This window comes from Lynx canadensis, chromosome B3, assembly GCF_007474595.2.
Source record: "Lynx canadensis isolate LIC74 chromosome B3, mLynCan4.pri.v2, whole genome shotgun sequence".
NCBI lineage: Eukaryota > Metazoa > Chordata > Mammalia > Carnivora > Felidae > Lynx > Lynx canadensis.
The window spans coordinates 80,238,606-80,254,224 of NC_044308.2; positions in this window are offsets into that span (position 1 = coordinate 80,238,606).

Sequence of the window (15,619 nt, forward strand, 5' to 3'; positions counted from 1 at the left end):
TCCTTGACCAAACTTTAGTCAGGCTTCTTTGAACTGTCTTTTCAACTAGGCCTCAACCTTCAGACTTACCTGTCTAACTTTATATACTCATTTTTAGCAAAAACACTTTTAAGTCAGTTTAGCAAGAATCCCACCCTCCCTCCCCCCACAATGTCTGATCACCCTTGATATCTGATCAAATTCCTCATCCCCCATGTGATATCTGATCACCCACACCAGCTTTCCGCAAGAATCCTATCAAGTTGGTTTAGCCAGAATCCTTCCTAACTGCTAATGTTTCCTCTTAGCAATTTTCTATCCACTGACCCCTATCCTGCTCCTTGGCTATAGATCCTCACTTGCCCATGCTGTATATAGAATCGAGTCCAGTTCTATAGTGAGGTCCTCTTGCCATATTGCGACAGTTCCTGAATAAAAATCTGTTTCTGCTGCTTTAAATACTGTCCAACTCTGGCTTTTCTTTAACAACATGCAAGCTTGCAATATTACTTTGCAGCAGAAAGTAATGAACACTTGCTTCAACTTGGGGGACACTTATTAAAAGTATTTGAGCTTATTGAAAAATTTGACAGCTTTGAAACATGAAGTTGTCTGTTCAGCCGTAAAACATATATCTGATTGCCACCAGCATTTCTAAGTTTCCTTTATGAATGAAACTCTGCCCCTCTAGAGAGTGAGAAAAGGGTTCAGATTCCAGGCCTGTCTGTGTTCAATTCTTGGCTCCTCCACTAAGACTGCCAATTAGAGCATTTTGTGATATGGACATCTGTCCACTGGACTGAGACCAGCTCATTTCACAAAATAGTTGTCAAATGGTATCAACTTTCTGTGACAACCTTCATTGGATTCAAAGGCATGCCCTTGGAAATTACATGGCTTCCTCTCCTATCATGAAATCCTTTCACTACTCAGAACTTGGGCACCCTAATTTTCAAAGCTAACTAATTATAAAATCAGAAAGCCATCCTTATTTCCTTTAATTCATGGAAATTTTATTAATGCTTGCATTTATTATAGAAAAATGATCCCCTAACTACATTTTTATTCTTGGAAATCTTGGCATGTTTCAAGTCACTTTGAAAGAAATCTATGTATTTAACATTGTTTTGTTGAGTGCTTTTTGAGCACCTACTACCTGTTAGGCAGTGTGAAAATGCTACCAGTTTCCATTATTTTTTTTTCTGACTCTATCTGCTAAATAGCTGAAAAATTCATTTTATCTATTCACCATAACTAGTTTTTTTTTTTTTTAATCCAGTATAGTGCAAGATAAGAGCAAGAAGTTTTATAAGGGGAAAGGTAATGTTTGAAGTTACATTAGTTTGAAGGCAGTTTAGTTTTTCAACTATATATAATTACTTTGAAGGGGAAAAATCATAAGAATAGCTTTATTGTTATATTTTTGCCAGTGGGTGTGTGAAGTGATTTAACTTACAGGTAATGATTATGTAATTGTATTGATACAGGGCATGCAGCCTACCAAGCTTAGTGAATCATCCAGACTGACAAGAGGAGGTCTAAAAATTCTACCTGCTTCTTTTCTGTTTCATATCCCTGCCTTTACAAAGGAAAGAAGTCTTTCTCACAAGTTGGAGAGGGCTGTGGTAAAGTGAGGCATCAAAGCTTCAAGATCACAGATATCAAGACAATGTGTCAATTCCTTGGTATAACTTAAAAATGAATTGGGTGGTGGTGCAACTACCCAGCCCAAATGATGACTATGCCATAAAGGATACAATGCAAATGGCTGTCAGGTAGAAGCTACCCACCATTCAGAAATTAAGTTCGAAACTTGACAAAGCTGAACTAAGATACAAACTAATCTCACTGAACTGTTCCACGTTGTCTGTCCCTATTTTACCTCTTTAGGACACATTTGTTGCATAAACCTAACCATTTATTTGGACAGGAAGAAGCAACCCAAAATATAAAGGTCTAGTGGAAGCTCTGTATCCTGAGGTAATGAAAATTTCTATTTTTGCAGCCAATGGCCCCTGCAACCGTAGATGATTAAAAGTACAAAAATTTAGATCTGAAGATTAATTGTGCCAAGGACAATGCTTGACCAAATGTAATTAGCTGAATTTAGATAAATTCGCAATCTGGCTTTCTTTAACTTGAATAGAAAAATCACACACTTCATCGAGCATGAATGGATTTGAAAATGAACATTTGGATTATATGTGAGGATATTTTCCCAGAATAATAGGCTCAAGATTTTTCAATGTGCTAGGTAGAAGCTCTTTGTTGGCCCAAAGACTATATCAGCCTTCTGTTTTTACTCTCTAGTTCTATTTGCTGATTTTTGTTAATATTTATAATAACAGAAATAGTAGGTGAGGGAAAGCAAGAGAATAACAGATCCATTTAAATCTTTACTCTTTGTTTTTTCAGTGCTTCTTGTTCTTTTTCTTAGGGATAATTAGAGATAAATGGTATGGTATTATATTTGCTCAGATAGCAATACAAAAATGCCTATTTCCATCATTTTCAGTAATAGACTTTCAAGCTATATTTTCCTCAAACTTGATCCTCATTATTCCAGTAATATTTAAGCTATTAATTTCTCCAGAGAGTGCTTTTTGAAAATGGTAAATTATAAGACAAATCCCAAAATTACATTTTCTTTAATTTAGAGTATTGTTCAAGCTCTACTGTTAGCATAAATGAATAGTCTGAGCTTCAATCTGAAATAAAGCCTTGAGCATTAAACAGTTGGCTTGGAAACAGAAACATTAAGAATATGATTGAAATTTTTTACAGAAGATGAAATAACAGCATGCGCAAAAGCTCATTTATGATAATTCTAACATTTCTGCTAGAGTTATAGAAAAGTAACAACATTTCCAAAAACAAAAAAAGGAAAAGAGAAAGAAAGGTGAAGGGTTTCACTTTCTAGCCAATTGCAATGATACCAATTTTGCTCTTAGTGAAAAATGATTTTCACAGTTATATAGATTTCATTTTTTTCTAAGTTGCAAGTTTACCTTTTTGAAGGAACACAAAGGGCTTTTCAAAACAGAAGTAAATTGAAGCAAAAGTTGGCATGTTTGATGTCTAAAATGCAACACTAGCAATAAATACAGTCAAACAGCATGTTACCCTGAAAGACACCGAAGTCTAGAAATGTCTATACACATCAGCACGTTTATTTTATCTTATTACAAAGAGACATTAATTATGTTAACACATGATGAGATCATAACGAAATTTTTCCCAGAGTGTAAAGGTATATTTTAAATCACTTACTGAGTCGGTTTCATTTCACACAAATTATATCTGTTTGCCTTTTTTTGTTTGGCCTTTGTTACCAGTGGGCATTTGAGAAGGAAAGATAGAAAATACTCCTTATAAAACTATGAAGAAAACTAGTTTTCTGAAAGATATTGATAACCTGACAAATTCCTATCCATTACCTTCTGAGGCCTAAGCATGTGTTTTCAATTCTTCATACGAAAAACTTCAAATTTGGACTAAGAAAATCACTTCCTCCATCTAGTGGTAAATTATTGTAATTCTCCCAAATTCTAAACTACATTTCAGCTTTTTAAAAATGCCATTTTGTCTTCATATTCCTGCTTGTATCAGATAAATTGTATTTATGTGAAGAATTAGGCTAAATTTTGTTAGTTTTGTGAAAGATTTTATTACAGTCTGAAGAAACATGGCATTGCTATCTCTAGTATTTCACCCTGAATCCAAATGAATGAAACAGTCCCTGGGGTCAAGTCACAGAGACTTGAGACGTTTGTATAAAAAGGAAGATAAAAAAGAATATTAATTATCAAATGCTAAAGGCAGATACTGTAAGAACTCTGAGAAAGGTATGGTTTTCAATAGTCACCTTTGCTTAAAAATGGCTTCAAGGAATTAAAATGGAATTCAAAGAATTACATGGAATTAAAATGGTCTTTAAAGAGAGAGTGAGAATTACGTAACCGGAGAAGACTGAGAACAGTATTTCAGGCTAGAGGGACGGTTACAAACACGATTGGGAGACAAGAATTTTCTGGCTCTGGCATTTTTAAAAGACAGCAGCTAAATCCTTTCCCTGCGAAAATGAGTCTCTGTATGTGTGGTCACCAGAGGTGGGGAAGGACAGAAAATAAAGTAATTATAGATTTGTTGTACAGGATCTTCATGTCAAAATTAAAATGCTAGACCACATCTCATTAGATTCAATCCCAGAAATTATGACTGTGGCATCCATGGTTCATAGTGGGCTTCAGGTGTGTCCAAGAATTTCTTAGAATAGGGTAGTTATTCTGTGTGTGAACATATATTCATTTCCCTAGGGAGACTTTCCATAATTATCACTAGATTCTTAGTGGGGTTCATTGTTCTGTTAATAGGCAAATATTAAAGGTTTTGAGCGGCAACCTGATATGCTGAGATTTGAGGATTCCTCTGGCATTGGTGTGTAGGATAGTTTGATATGAGAAGAGAACCTATTATTCACATTTGGGGGCATATATTTCCCTAGCATAAGCAATGATGAGATGTCAGCTGCCCTGGTTACATGGTACATTGTCCCCCCCCCCAATCTGGGAACTTAATACCTCCTCATGATATGTTATAAGTCTAGATTTAGCTCTATGATAACTTAGACCCACATATGAGCCCTTCAAAAAATATCCATAAGTATGTCTAAAATTAGGTTTAGTAAACATACCTTTTTCAACACTGATGTCTATTCTGACTGCATGTATATTTGAGATTCAGACCTCATAATGATAGTAGTAATTATAAAATTTTCTATTTGTTGAGGATTATATGCCAGAAACTAAACCAGGCACACTTGTTGAATAAATACTTATTGAATTCTTACTACATGTCAGGTAGGTTCTTAGTAATTCCTACACCAATTCAATGAGCGAGTTATATTCCCCCAACTTTATAGACAAGGAAACTGAAGTTTAAAAGGTTAAGTAACATTCCCTTAGTTGCCTTGTTGATAGCTAGTATAGCTTTGATTTCAACCCAGATCTCTCTGATTCAGTAAGACATATCAAAGGTGGAAGTGAAACAATATTTGGCTAGTATGCAAGATTTCTGAATGCCTGTAGTTTGTCCAGCCATAACCATACCTCTTTTCTCCCCTCCCTTCCCTCTGTCCAAACTACCCATACCTCCCTAGCCCCCTTGCACAGGCACAGAGCCCATCAAGTAAATGTGCCCTCTTTATTACTACGGAGCTTTTGTCCAAAGCCCCAGAGTATGAACTAAGCAGGTACCAGTAGCCAAGTCCCTTTCCACAGCTTGATGGTTCTCAAACTCTTTTCCTAAGAACTATTTAAGAGATATTAATTGGTATGCCATATTAAAGTATTCTATGACAAAAAAAATCATGGAAATACTGCATTTTATATTTCCCTCTTGGCATTTAAAAATGCACGTTAACAGGGGTGCCTGTTAAGTTCAATCAGTTAAGCATGAGACTCTTGATTTTGGCTCAGGTCACGATCTCACATTTTGTGAATTTGAGCCCTACATCAACTCTGCTGTCAGTGCATAGTCTACTTGGGATCCTCTGTCTCCCTATCTCTGCCTCTCCCCACCTCTCTCTCTCAAAATTAAATAAACAGAGGCACCTGGGTGGCTCGGTCAGTGGAGCATCCAACTTTGGCTCAGGTCATGATCTCACAGTTGGTGAGTTTGAGCCCCACATCGGGCTCTCTGCTGTCAGTGCAGAGCCCACTTGGGATCTTCTGTCCCCCTCTTTCTATCCCTCCCCAGCTTGCACTCACTCAAAAATAAATAAACATTTTAAATAATAAATAAACATCAAAAATAACAAAAAATAAAAATATGTTAAAAACTGAGAAGTTCTGTAGGAAAAGAAAAATGGGGTAAGTCAACTCAACAGAATTTTTCTCAAACTTGTTTGACCAAGAATTCTCTTACTGTAACACTCCTGCCAAAGGCACCACAGAACAGTGTCCTGTGTTGGGGAAAAACTGGTTATCACAATGGTAGGCTTAAGCAAGCTACAATGCTAAAAATAAACTCTCTCCAATCTGCCATTGGAATTAATTAATGTAGCTCCTTCAGTACCTACAAAATTGAGTTTCTCTGACCACAAACATTTCATGTCTATTTTTTTTTTAATGCCGGAGGTACAGCATGGTGCAATAAAGAACATGATTGCAAACCTCTCACTAACAAAAAAAATCACAAAACACAATTAACTTCCAGAACAAATGTGACCACTGCTTCAGCAATTTATAGCACAAGTATCAATTACCTGTTAAATATAATTTCCCAAACTAAAGAGGAAATACTGAAATCAGGGTCCACATAATTCTTACCAGCCATAAACTATAGCAAAAAGAAAAAGAGAGAGAGAGAAGAGAGAAAAAAAAAAAACTTTCAGTTTCACTAGGATGCTAGTCAATCCATGCCAGTTGTCACAAGTCCCCATCTGTGGACTTAAATTTCACCCAGGAGAAAGAGCCCATGAGGAGGTAGGACGCTAGAACTCCTCATCCAGAAGGGAAGGAGGAAGCCAATGGGAAATCCATCATTTATGCATATTGGCACACTGCCTCTCTCAGAGAATACATCCTTGAAACACTCCTGGTTTCTTTCACATTTTAGAAATTGCATTTGGGACACCTCTATTCAAAAAGTGTTTTTCTGAAGCCCCATTCTCCACCTACCATCTATCCCATATATTTAAAACCTCAAATTTTCTCTTTCCATCTCTCTTTGGTCCCTACATTCCTGGCGCCCAAGTCTGAATTGACAGTGGTCTCTCCTGAAAACAGTTTCCACGCCTCCTTATGAACAAAGAACACCACATTTCTATCAGGCGATTCACACACTCCTAATCTCCTGCACTTCCTTCTGTGTTTCCTCCATCCGCAACTAGATCCCCAGATGTTGAGGGCATAGGGCTATAAGAGGCTGCTGCTTCTGCCTTCTCTGAGATTCCTCAAGCCATTCCTTCCATCTTCATAGCAGAAGAAGTCCCTGGTCCCACATATGCCACAGCTGAAAGGAATGAACAGTTTTATGAACTGGACCTGCTAGTGGTGATTTAACTTAAGTGTCTAATGATGTATGATATCCATGTGCTCGTAACACAATCTAGGCCTGCATTACTGTTTTCAGCAGAAGTCCATAACAGAAGTCATCTGGAGAAAGAAGATAGATCCAACAGACGGAAGAGAGAAACATAAGTAAATACTCATACTTTCAAGCTTACCAAAGTATTTGTCAAATGAGCCTGGAAAAATAAGCATCTTTGTGGTGAGAAACTCTAGAAGGAATTTATCATGAGAGTATTTTTATCTACCATTATTCAGTAACATAATGGACAGTGCTTTAATTCTTGTTTTGTAGAAAATACAAAAAGGGCTGACGAGGCTTTTAGCTTTAAAGACATATTCTCCCACCTTCCATAATTTGTTTTGATACTTATATGTGTTCCACAGTATTTGCTGCTAACACTACATAGTGAGTGGCAAGCTCAAAGTTACAATAAATTATGCATAATTTAGTCTCTTGGAATGTCTATAAATACAGTGTGAAGTGTTCAGCTTGTTATTTGATGCAACATCTGAAATCAAATTGCTTTGATGCAAATGTTTATCTCAATGTTATAATTGTGGTATGAATTTTTCTGAATTTATTTTGTTTGCAAAGAGCATTTTATTAATTAGGTACACCAGTCTCAAGGGTATTGGATTTTTTTAAGACATCAGTGTCAAAACTTCTGCAAATGTAAGATGATAACTCATTTTTTAAAAGAAGAGAAGTTTTATTAAGCAATTGTAAAAATACCATTTGGAGAGCAAAAGTACTCCTAGGGGGTATATTTTCCAAACATTTCTAGGCATTGAAGAATTTACTAATTTTATTATTTATTGCTTCTTGTTATCCCATGTTCTTTCTTTTGACAAAATCAGAGTTCAAGAATCCTATCTTTGTGTTCAGTTGTTATGAACTAAAATATCTAGTTTACTTTATGATAAAATTGTCTAATTCTTGCTTTTATTACATTTATATGTATTATTAAACTATCAATTGTGATAAATCTTTGTATATGACAATATTACTCCATTTGTTCCCATTTACAGGTATGAGTTTTATTCTTGAAAGGTATATATTTCATGTGTTTTGTGATTTTTTTTATTGTGAACTCACAGTTATTGGGACTTCAGTATGAAATTTATTTGAGGACTGAATTTAAAGTGAGTTTCTTCATGGGGGAAAAACGGAGAGCTTTTCCCCTAATGTCAGGAACAAGACAGGGATGTCCACTCTCGCCACTATTATTCAACATAGTATTGGAAGTCTTAGCCTCAGCAATCAGACAACACAAACAAATAAAAGCATCCAAATCAGCCAGGAGGAAGTCAAACTTTCACTCTTTGCAGATGACATGATACTCTATATGCAAAACCCAAAAGATTCCACCAAAAAACTGCTAGAACTGATTCATGAATTCAGCAAAGTTGCAGGATATAAAATCAATGCACAGAAATCAGTTGTGTTCTATACACCAACAATGAAGCAACAGAAAGAGAAATCAAGGAATGGATCCCATTTACAATTGCACCAGAAACCATAAAATACCTAGGAATAAATCTAACCAAAGAGGTGAAAAATCTATACACTGAAAACTATAGAAAGCTTATGAAAGAAATTGAAGAAGACACCAAAAAATGGAAAAAGATTCCATGCTCCTGGACAGGAAGAACAAATATTGTTAAAATGTCACTACTACCCAAAGCAATCTACATAGTCAATGCAATCCCTATCAAAGTAACACCAGCATTCTTCACAGAGCTAGAACAAATAATCCTAAAATTTGTATGGAACCAGAAAAGATCCCGAATAGCCAAAGCACTCTTGAAAAAGAAAACCAAAGCAGGAGGCATCACAATCCCAGGCTTCAAGTTATACTACAAAGCTGTAATCGTCAAGACAGTATGGTACTGGCATAAGAGCAGACACTCAGATCAATGGAACAGAGGAGAGAACTCAGAAATGGACCCACAAATGTATGGCCAACTTATCTTTGACAAAGCAGGAAAGAATATCCAATGGAATAAAGACAGTCTCTTCAGCAAGTGGTGCTGGGAAAACTGGACCACTTTCTTGCACCATACACAAAAATAAACTCAAAATGAGTGGAAGACCTAAATGTAAGACAGGAAGCCATCAAAAGCCTCAAGGAGAAGGCAGGCAAAAACCTCTTAGAGCTTGGCTGCAGCAACTTCTTACTCAACACGTCTCCAGAGGCAAGGGGAATGAAAACAAAGATGAACTATTGGGATCTCATCAAAATAAAAGAACTTCTGCACAGCAAAGGAAACAATCAGCAAAACGAAAAGGCAATCGACAGAATGGGAAAAGATATTTGCAAATGACATATCAGATAAAGGATTAGTATCCAAAATCTATAAAGAACTTACCAAACTCAACACCCAGAAAACAAATAATCCAGTGAAGAAATGGGCAAAAGACATAGACACTTCTTTAAAGAAGAAATCCAGATGGCCAACTAACACATGAAAAAATGTTCAACATCACTCCTCATCAAGGAAATACAAATCAAAACCACAATGAGATACCACCTCACACCTGTTAAAATGGCTAATATTAACAACTCAGGCAACAACAGATGTTGGCAAGGATGTGGAGAGAGAGGATCTCTTTTGCACTGCTGGTAGGAATGTAAACTGGTGCAGCCACTCTGGAAAATAGTAAGGAGTTTCCTCAAAAAATTAAAAATAGAACTACCCTACAACCCAGTAGTTGCACTACTAGGTATTTATCCAAGGGACACAGGTATGCTGTTTCAAAGGGGCACATGCATCCCAACGTTGATAGCAGCACTATCAACAATAACCAAAGTATGGAAAGAGCCCAGATGTCCATTGATGGATGAATGGATGAAGAATATGTGTGTATGTATATATATATATATATATATATATATATATATACATACACACATATATGTGTATATATATATATACATACAATGTATATGTATATATATACATACATACAATGTATATGTATATATATATATATATATATATATATATATATACACACATACAATGGAGTATTACTTGGCAATCAAAAAGAATGAAATCTTGCCATTTGCAACTATGTGGATGGAACTGGAGGGTATTATGCTAAGCGAAATTAGAGAAAGACAAATATCATATGACTTCACTCATATGAGGATTTTAAGACACAGAACAGATGAACATAAGGGAAGGGAAGCAAAAATAATATAAACACAGGGAGGGGGACTCTTAAATATGGAGAACAGAGGGTTACTGGAGGAGTTGTTGGAGGGGGGATGGGCTAAATGGGTAAAGGGCGTTAAGGAATCTACTCCTGAACTCATGGTTGCACTATATGCTAACTAACTTGTATATAAATTTAAAAAATAAAATAATAAAAAAAATTAAATGAGTTTCTTCAGAAAGATTTGGGTTTACATCTTAAAAGTGCCTATTGGAACTACTTACTTGACCCCTTTTTAAAAAAACTCACCTTTGCAATACCTGGGTGGCTCAGTCAGTTAGGCAGCCAACTTCAGCTCCTGTCATGATCTCACAGTTTGTGAGTTTGAGCCCTGCATCGGACCTTTGCTGACAGCACAGAGCCTGCTTCAGATATTCTGTCTCCCTTGCTCTCTGCCCTGCCCAGGCTCTCTCTCAAGCTCAAAAATAAACATTAAAAAAAAATTTTTTTTAATCTCACCTTTGATTTGAGGGTACATAGTTAGTAGTAATTCCTGCCCCACAACCCCACTCTCAGGACCACTCATGTCAGTTCAGATCTTCCAAAAATAAAATGCCCAAACAGAACTAGATGTATAAGAAATTCCTGGGAGGGGCACCTGGGTGGCTCAGTCGTTAAGCCTCTGATATCAGCCCAGGTCATGATCTCACGGTGGCTCGTGAGTTTGAGCCCTGCACTGGGCTCTGTGCTGACAGCTCAGATCCCGGAGCCTGCCTCGGATTCTGTGTCTCCGTCTTTCTCTGCCCCTCTCCTACTCATGCTCTATCTCTCAGTTTCTCAAAAATAAATAAACATTAAATTTTTTTTTTTAAAGAAACTTCCTGGGAAAAAATGCCTGTGAACGATAAAGGGGAAGAGAACAGGAATAGATGGGAAGAGACTTCAGAACACAAGGCAGGAAGATTTTCAAACTGTAGTGTCTTTGTGAGAAAGCCTTGGCCAAACCAGTGGGGTGTCCCAGAATGAAGGATGCTATTAGAGGAGTCCCATATTGGGCCGAGATAGGTCAGCTCTAGTACCTCAGCCATGCTCAGTCACTGAGTGGGAGCAGCCCTTATGAAGCATCACCTCAGCATCAATGCCACAGCAGATCCAAAGGTGAGGCAGCTGGAGGCTGTCAGTCAGAAAGCACACAACAGCAGATTCTCTTGAGAGGAGATGTAAGAGACACGCCTCCATGGCCACCACACAAGTGCTGGGGAGAGCATTTTTTCTTATTTCATCATGATGGTGTCTCCAGAATTGGAATGGAAGACAGCTTCAGGTTCTGTGTCACCTCCCTCTCTCTCTGCCCCACTCACTGCTTGCACTGTCTCTCTGTCTCTCAAAAATAAATAAGCATTAAAAATTTTTTTAAAAGGGGGGGGCGCCTGGTTGGGTGAGTAAGTTGAGGCTCCAACTTCAGCTCATGTCATGATCTCATGGTCCATGAGTTCGAGCCCCATGTCAGGCTCTGTGCTGACAGCTCAGAGCCTGGAGCCAGTTTCAGATTCTGTGTCTCCCTCTCTCTGTGTCCCCCTCCCTGCTTGCTCTCTGTCTGTCTCTGTCTCCATCTCAAAAATAAATAAACATTTAAAAAAAATTTTTTTAAAGTGTGGGAAAACAGACACACCACCTTCAGAAATTTTAGAGGTGTCATGTTAGCACTATTATGGGAGCTCCATGAGTTCCCATGATGCATGTGAAAAACCAAGAAATGAAACAGAAACAAGAACTGTCTTCAAGAATCAGTGATGGGATGCCTGGATGGCTCAGTCGGTGGAGCATGCGACACTTGATCTCAGGTTCATGAGTGAGTTTGAGCTCCACGTTGGGTGTAGAGATTGCTTAAAAATAAAATACTTAAAAAAAAAAAAAGAGTCAATGCTTAACCAGGGGACCAGTTCCCAATATTGATGGCAACAGCAGGGGAAGACCGAAAAAACACTTCAGAGCAGTAAGACGTAGGTTATTACCACTGCCTGCTAGGACACATTAAACAGATCAAAAGTATTGTTGAACCAGGAAGAAAAAATACGAGGCTAGATTTCTGGCTAGTTAGATGAGATCCAATTTTAAGTCTCTTGTTTGAATATTATTTTATGTCCCAGCCTGTGGACCCTAGAAAAACCAAGATTACATATATCACTCTAAATGTAAACCAGTCATTTTCTTTGTATGTCCCACTTGAGGATCTAGTAAAAAAATACATAGAACTGAACAGATTATATCACACAGCCACACAAAACAAAATATGCAAAGCATATCCTGACCCATGTATTTTGTACCTCATGTGATGGCATAATCATCCTGTAGTCACCCAACTAGAAAACCAAGAAGTATCCTCGCCTTCCCTTTGCTCCCCATGATTCATTCAATCAAGTTATCAAATCCTATCAATTCCACCACCCAAACTACCTCTTTTATCTGTTCTCTCCTCCTCTTACTTTACTATCTTACTTTACTCTTACAGTAGCTTCCAAACTAGTCTTGCCTACCAGTGTTCAGTCTCTCCCCATCTCAGCCCATTCTTGTTGTTACAAGAGTTCTCACTCTTAAACACATCTCTAATTACAGCACTTTTCCTGTGTAAAAACATTGTATCACTCCATATTGCATGTAGGATACATTCCAGCATTCTTTACATGACATAAAGATTCACAACCCAGCCAAAACCTCACTTTTCTAGGCTGATCATCCAATACTCTTCATCCATGTATTTATTCAGCAAATATTTTTTGACTACTCTATGTCAAGAATATATTTTAGCAACACCGTCATCTGAACTTGCTCTTCTCTTAGGCTCTTTCATGCTTCTACATCTTTGCACATATTTCTGATGTCCCTGACTTCACAGTTATCATTCAGGACCTAATTTAGATGCCACATACTCTGAAAAATCTTCCATGTTCCTCTTCTGGGAAGTTTCCCCCTCCTCTGTACTCCCTTAAATATTTGTATGTAACACTTATTACAATAGAATGTTCAACTATGCAACATTTAAGTGTCTATTATGTTGCACGAACAATACTAGGCACTAAGGATACATGAGTGAGAAATGGGCCCTTCTACTGAAGACTTCACAATCTGTGTGTTTTTTCTTCATTAGATCATGAGCTCTTCAAGGACTTTCATTTTAGGGCTCCTAAACTGTGACAAGGATTCAGCTGTTTGTTGGGGAAATAAACTAGCATGGGTGGTTCTGATGCTTTCCCTCTTTTTTTTTAACCTTATATTTCACATGTTTTTCTCCCAAAATTCTGTGTCCTCTTAGAGCTAGGCAAAGAAAGTTTGTTTTATCAAGGCCTAGAGATATTACTAAGGCCATCCAGTCTATCAACTCAACTTGCCTCAGAGTGGGACTTGATGTTCTTTGTATCAAAAGGTGGCAACTAATTTCCTGCCTCCTGAATATGGGCTGGCCTTACAAACTTGCTTCTAATGAATCAAAGTCAGTGGAAGGGTTGTTGCCTGACTTTCAAGACTATGTTAGAAAAGGTGATATCACTTCATGTGGCTCACGTTTGGACCCCAGCCACCATTGGGATACTGGCTCTTAGGACTAAGCTACCATGCTGTGAGGACGTCATGGGAGCTACATGGAAAAATTGTATGTAAGTGTTCTGAACACAACCACAGCCAAGGACCCAGCTGATAGCATCAAATGCCAGATGTGAGTGACCCAGCCTTCAGATGATTCCAGCTCTCTCAGCTGTTGCCAAGTGGAGCAGAGATCTGGATTGACAAGCCCTGCCAAAATGACAGATTTGTGAGCAAAACAAATGTCATTATATTAAGCCACTAAGTTTTGAGGATATTTATTAGGTAGCAGTAGATAACTGGAACAACACCAAAATGAATTGCAACCCAAATGCTAAGAACAGTTCCTCAGAGAAGCTGCCAAATAGACACAAAGGTCATTTTGCAGAGCCCTAAAGCCAGAAAGCTCCAAAGTAGCAACAGGCTCAGTTGCTCCTTAAATTTGCACTTGGATGATATTGTTAGCAGAGCACAAAGAACTTAGAGTTGACCTAAAGTTTTGCTATGTCATGTTATTTATCTTCGTAACATGTCTCCCTTCCTCTTCTCTTGACACTCATACTCTCCATTCTCAACAACGTGGCTAAAGTTAGACATTTAAAACATTAGATAGTGTCCCTTTCCTCCCCCAAACCCTTTGGTAGCTTTCCATCTCACACAGAATAAAATGTGAGTCATTACTATGGCCCACAGGAGTGCATAACCTGGCCCCTGGCTACCTCATCTCCTCCAACTCTGTCTCATTCACTCTATTGCAGCCGGTTGACACCCTTCCTATTCCTAGAACATTTCAAGCACATTTCTGTGTCAGTGTCTCATTCCCTGACCTTACTCATAGTTATTCAAATGTTGCTTTATCAGAAAGGACTTCCATGACCTCTCACTTTAAAACCTCCCTCCCCACTATTACTTGGCTCTGTTGTATTTTTCTTCACAGCCCTTACCATCATCTGCCATATTATATATGTATTGTTTACTTGTTTTATGTTTCTTTCCACTAGAATAGGAGCTGCATGAGAATAAGGGTTTTGTTTACTGTTCTGTCTTCAGGGCTTAGAATAGTACATGGCCCTCAATAATCACTGTTGATAGTATGAATAAATAGATTATTTTTTTTTCATGTGTATTTATTTTTGACAGAGAGAGAGAGACAGACAGAGCATGAGTGGGGGAGGGGCAGAAAGAGAGGGAGATGCAGAATCTAAAACAGGCTCCAGGCTCCAAGCCGTCAGCACAGAGCCCAATGCGAGGCTCGAACTCACAGACTGCGAGATCATGACCTGAGCTGAAGTCAGACGCTCAACCGACTGAGCCACCCAGGCGCCCCTAGATTTTTTAAACAAATGAATATTTTAAAAGAGGAGAGCCAAGACATAAATGGTTTTAAACCATGTGTTTCTGGGTTTTATTCAGCCAAGATGTCATTTATACTCATTCTGATTTTCACTCAAAGTGTTAGTAAATTATATTAGCCCTATGACTTACATTTCTGTTTACAGAAACACAAGGCTTGTAAAGTGATTTTAATATGAAACATTGGCCATGAATTGCATATATGAGATGAAAAATATTACATACCTAAAAGATACATCTTGAAAATCCTGAGATGTAGGAAAACAAATTGGTAATATTTCAGAGGGTAAGAAATGTTTTTCCCTTTATTTCATCTATCACAAATTTGCTCAAATATATTTAAATTTTTATGCTATGATCCAGGCTGGTGAGGCATGAGTAATGGACAATTCCTGGAAACAAGTTATAATGCTCTACTCATTCTTGACACTGTTTTATGCATTTCCAGAACACTTCGTCTCTTTGCATAGATCCA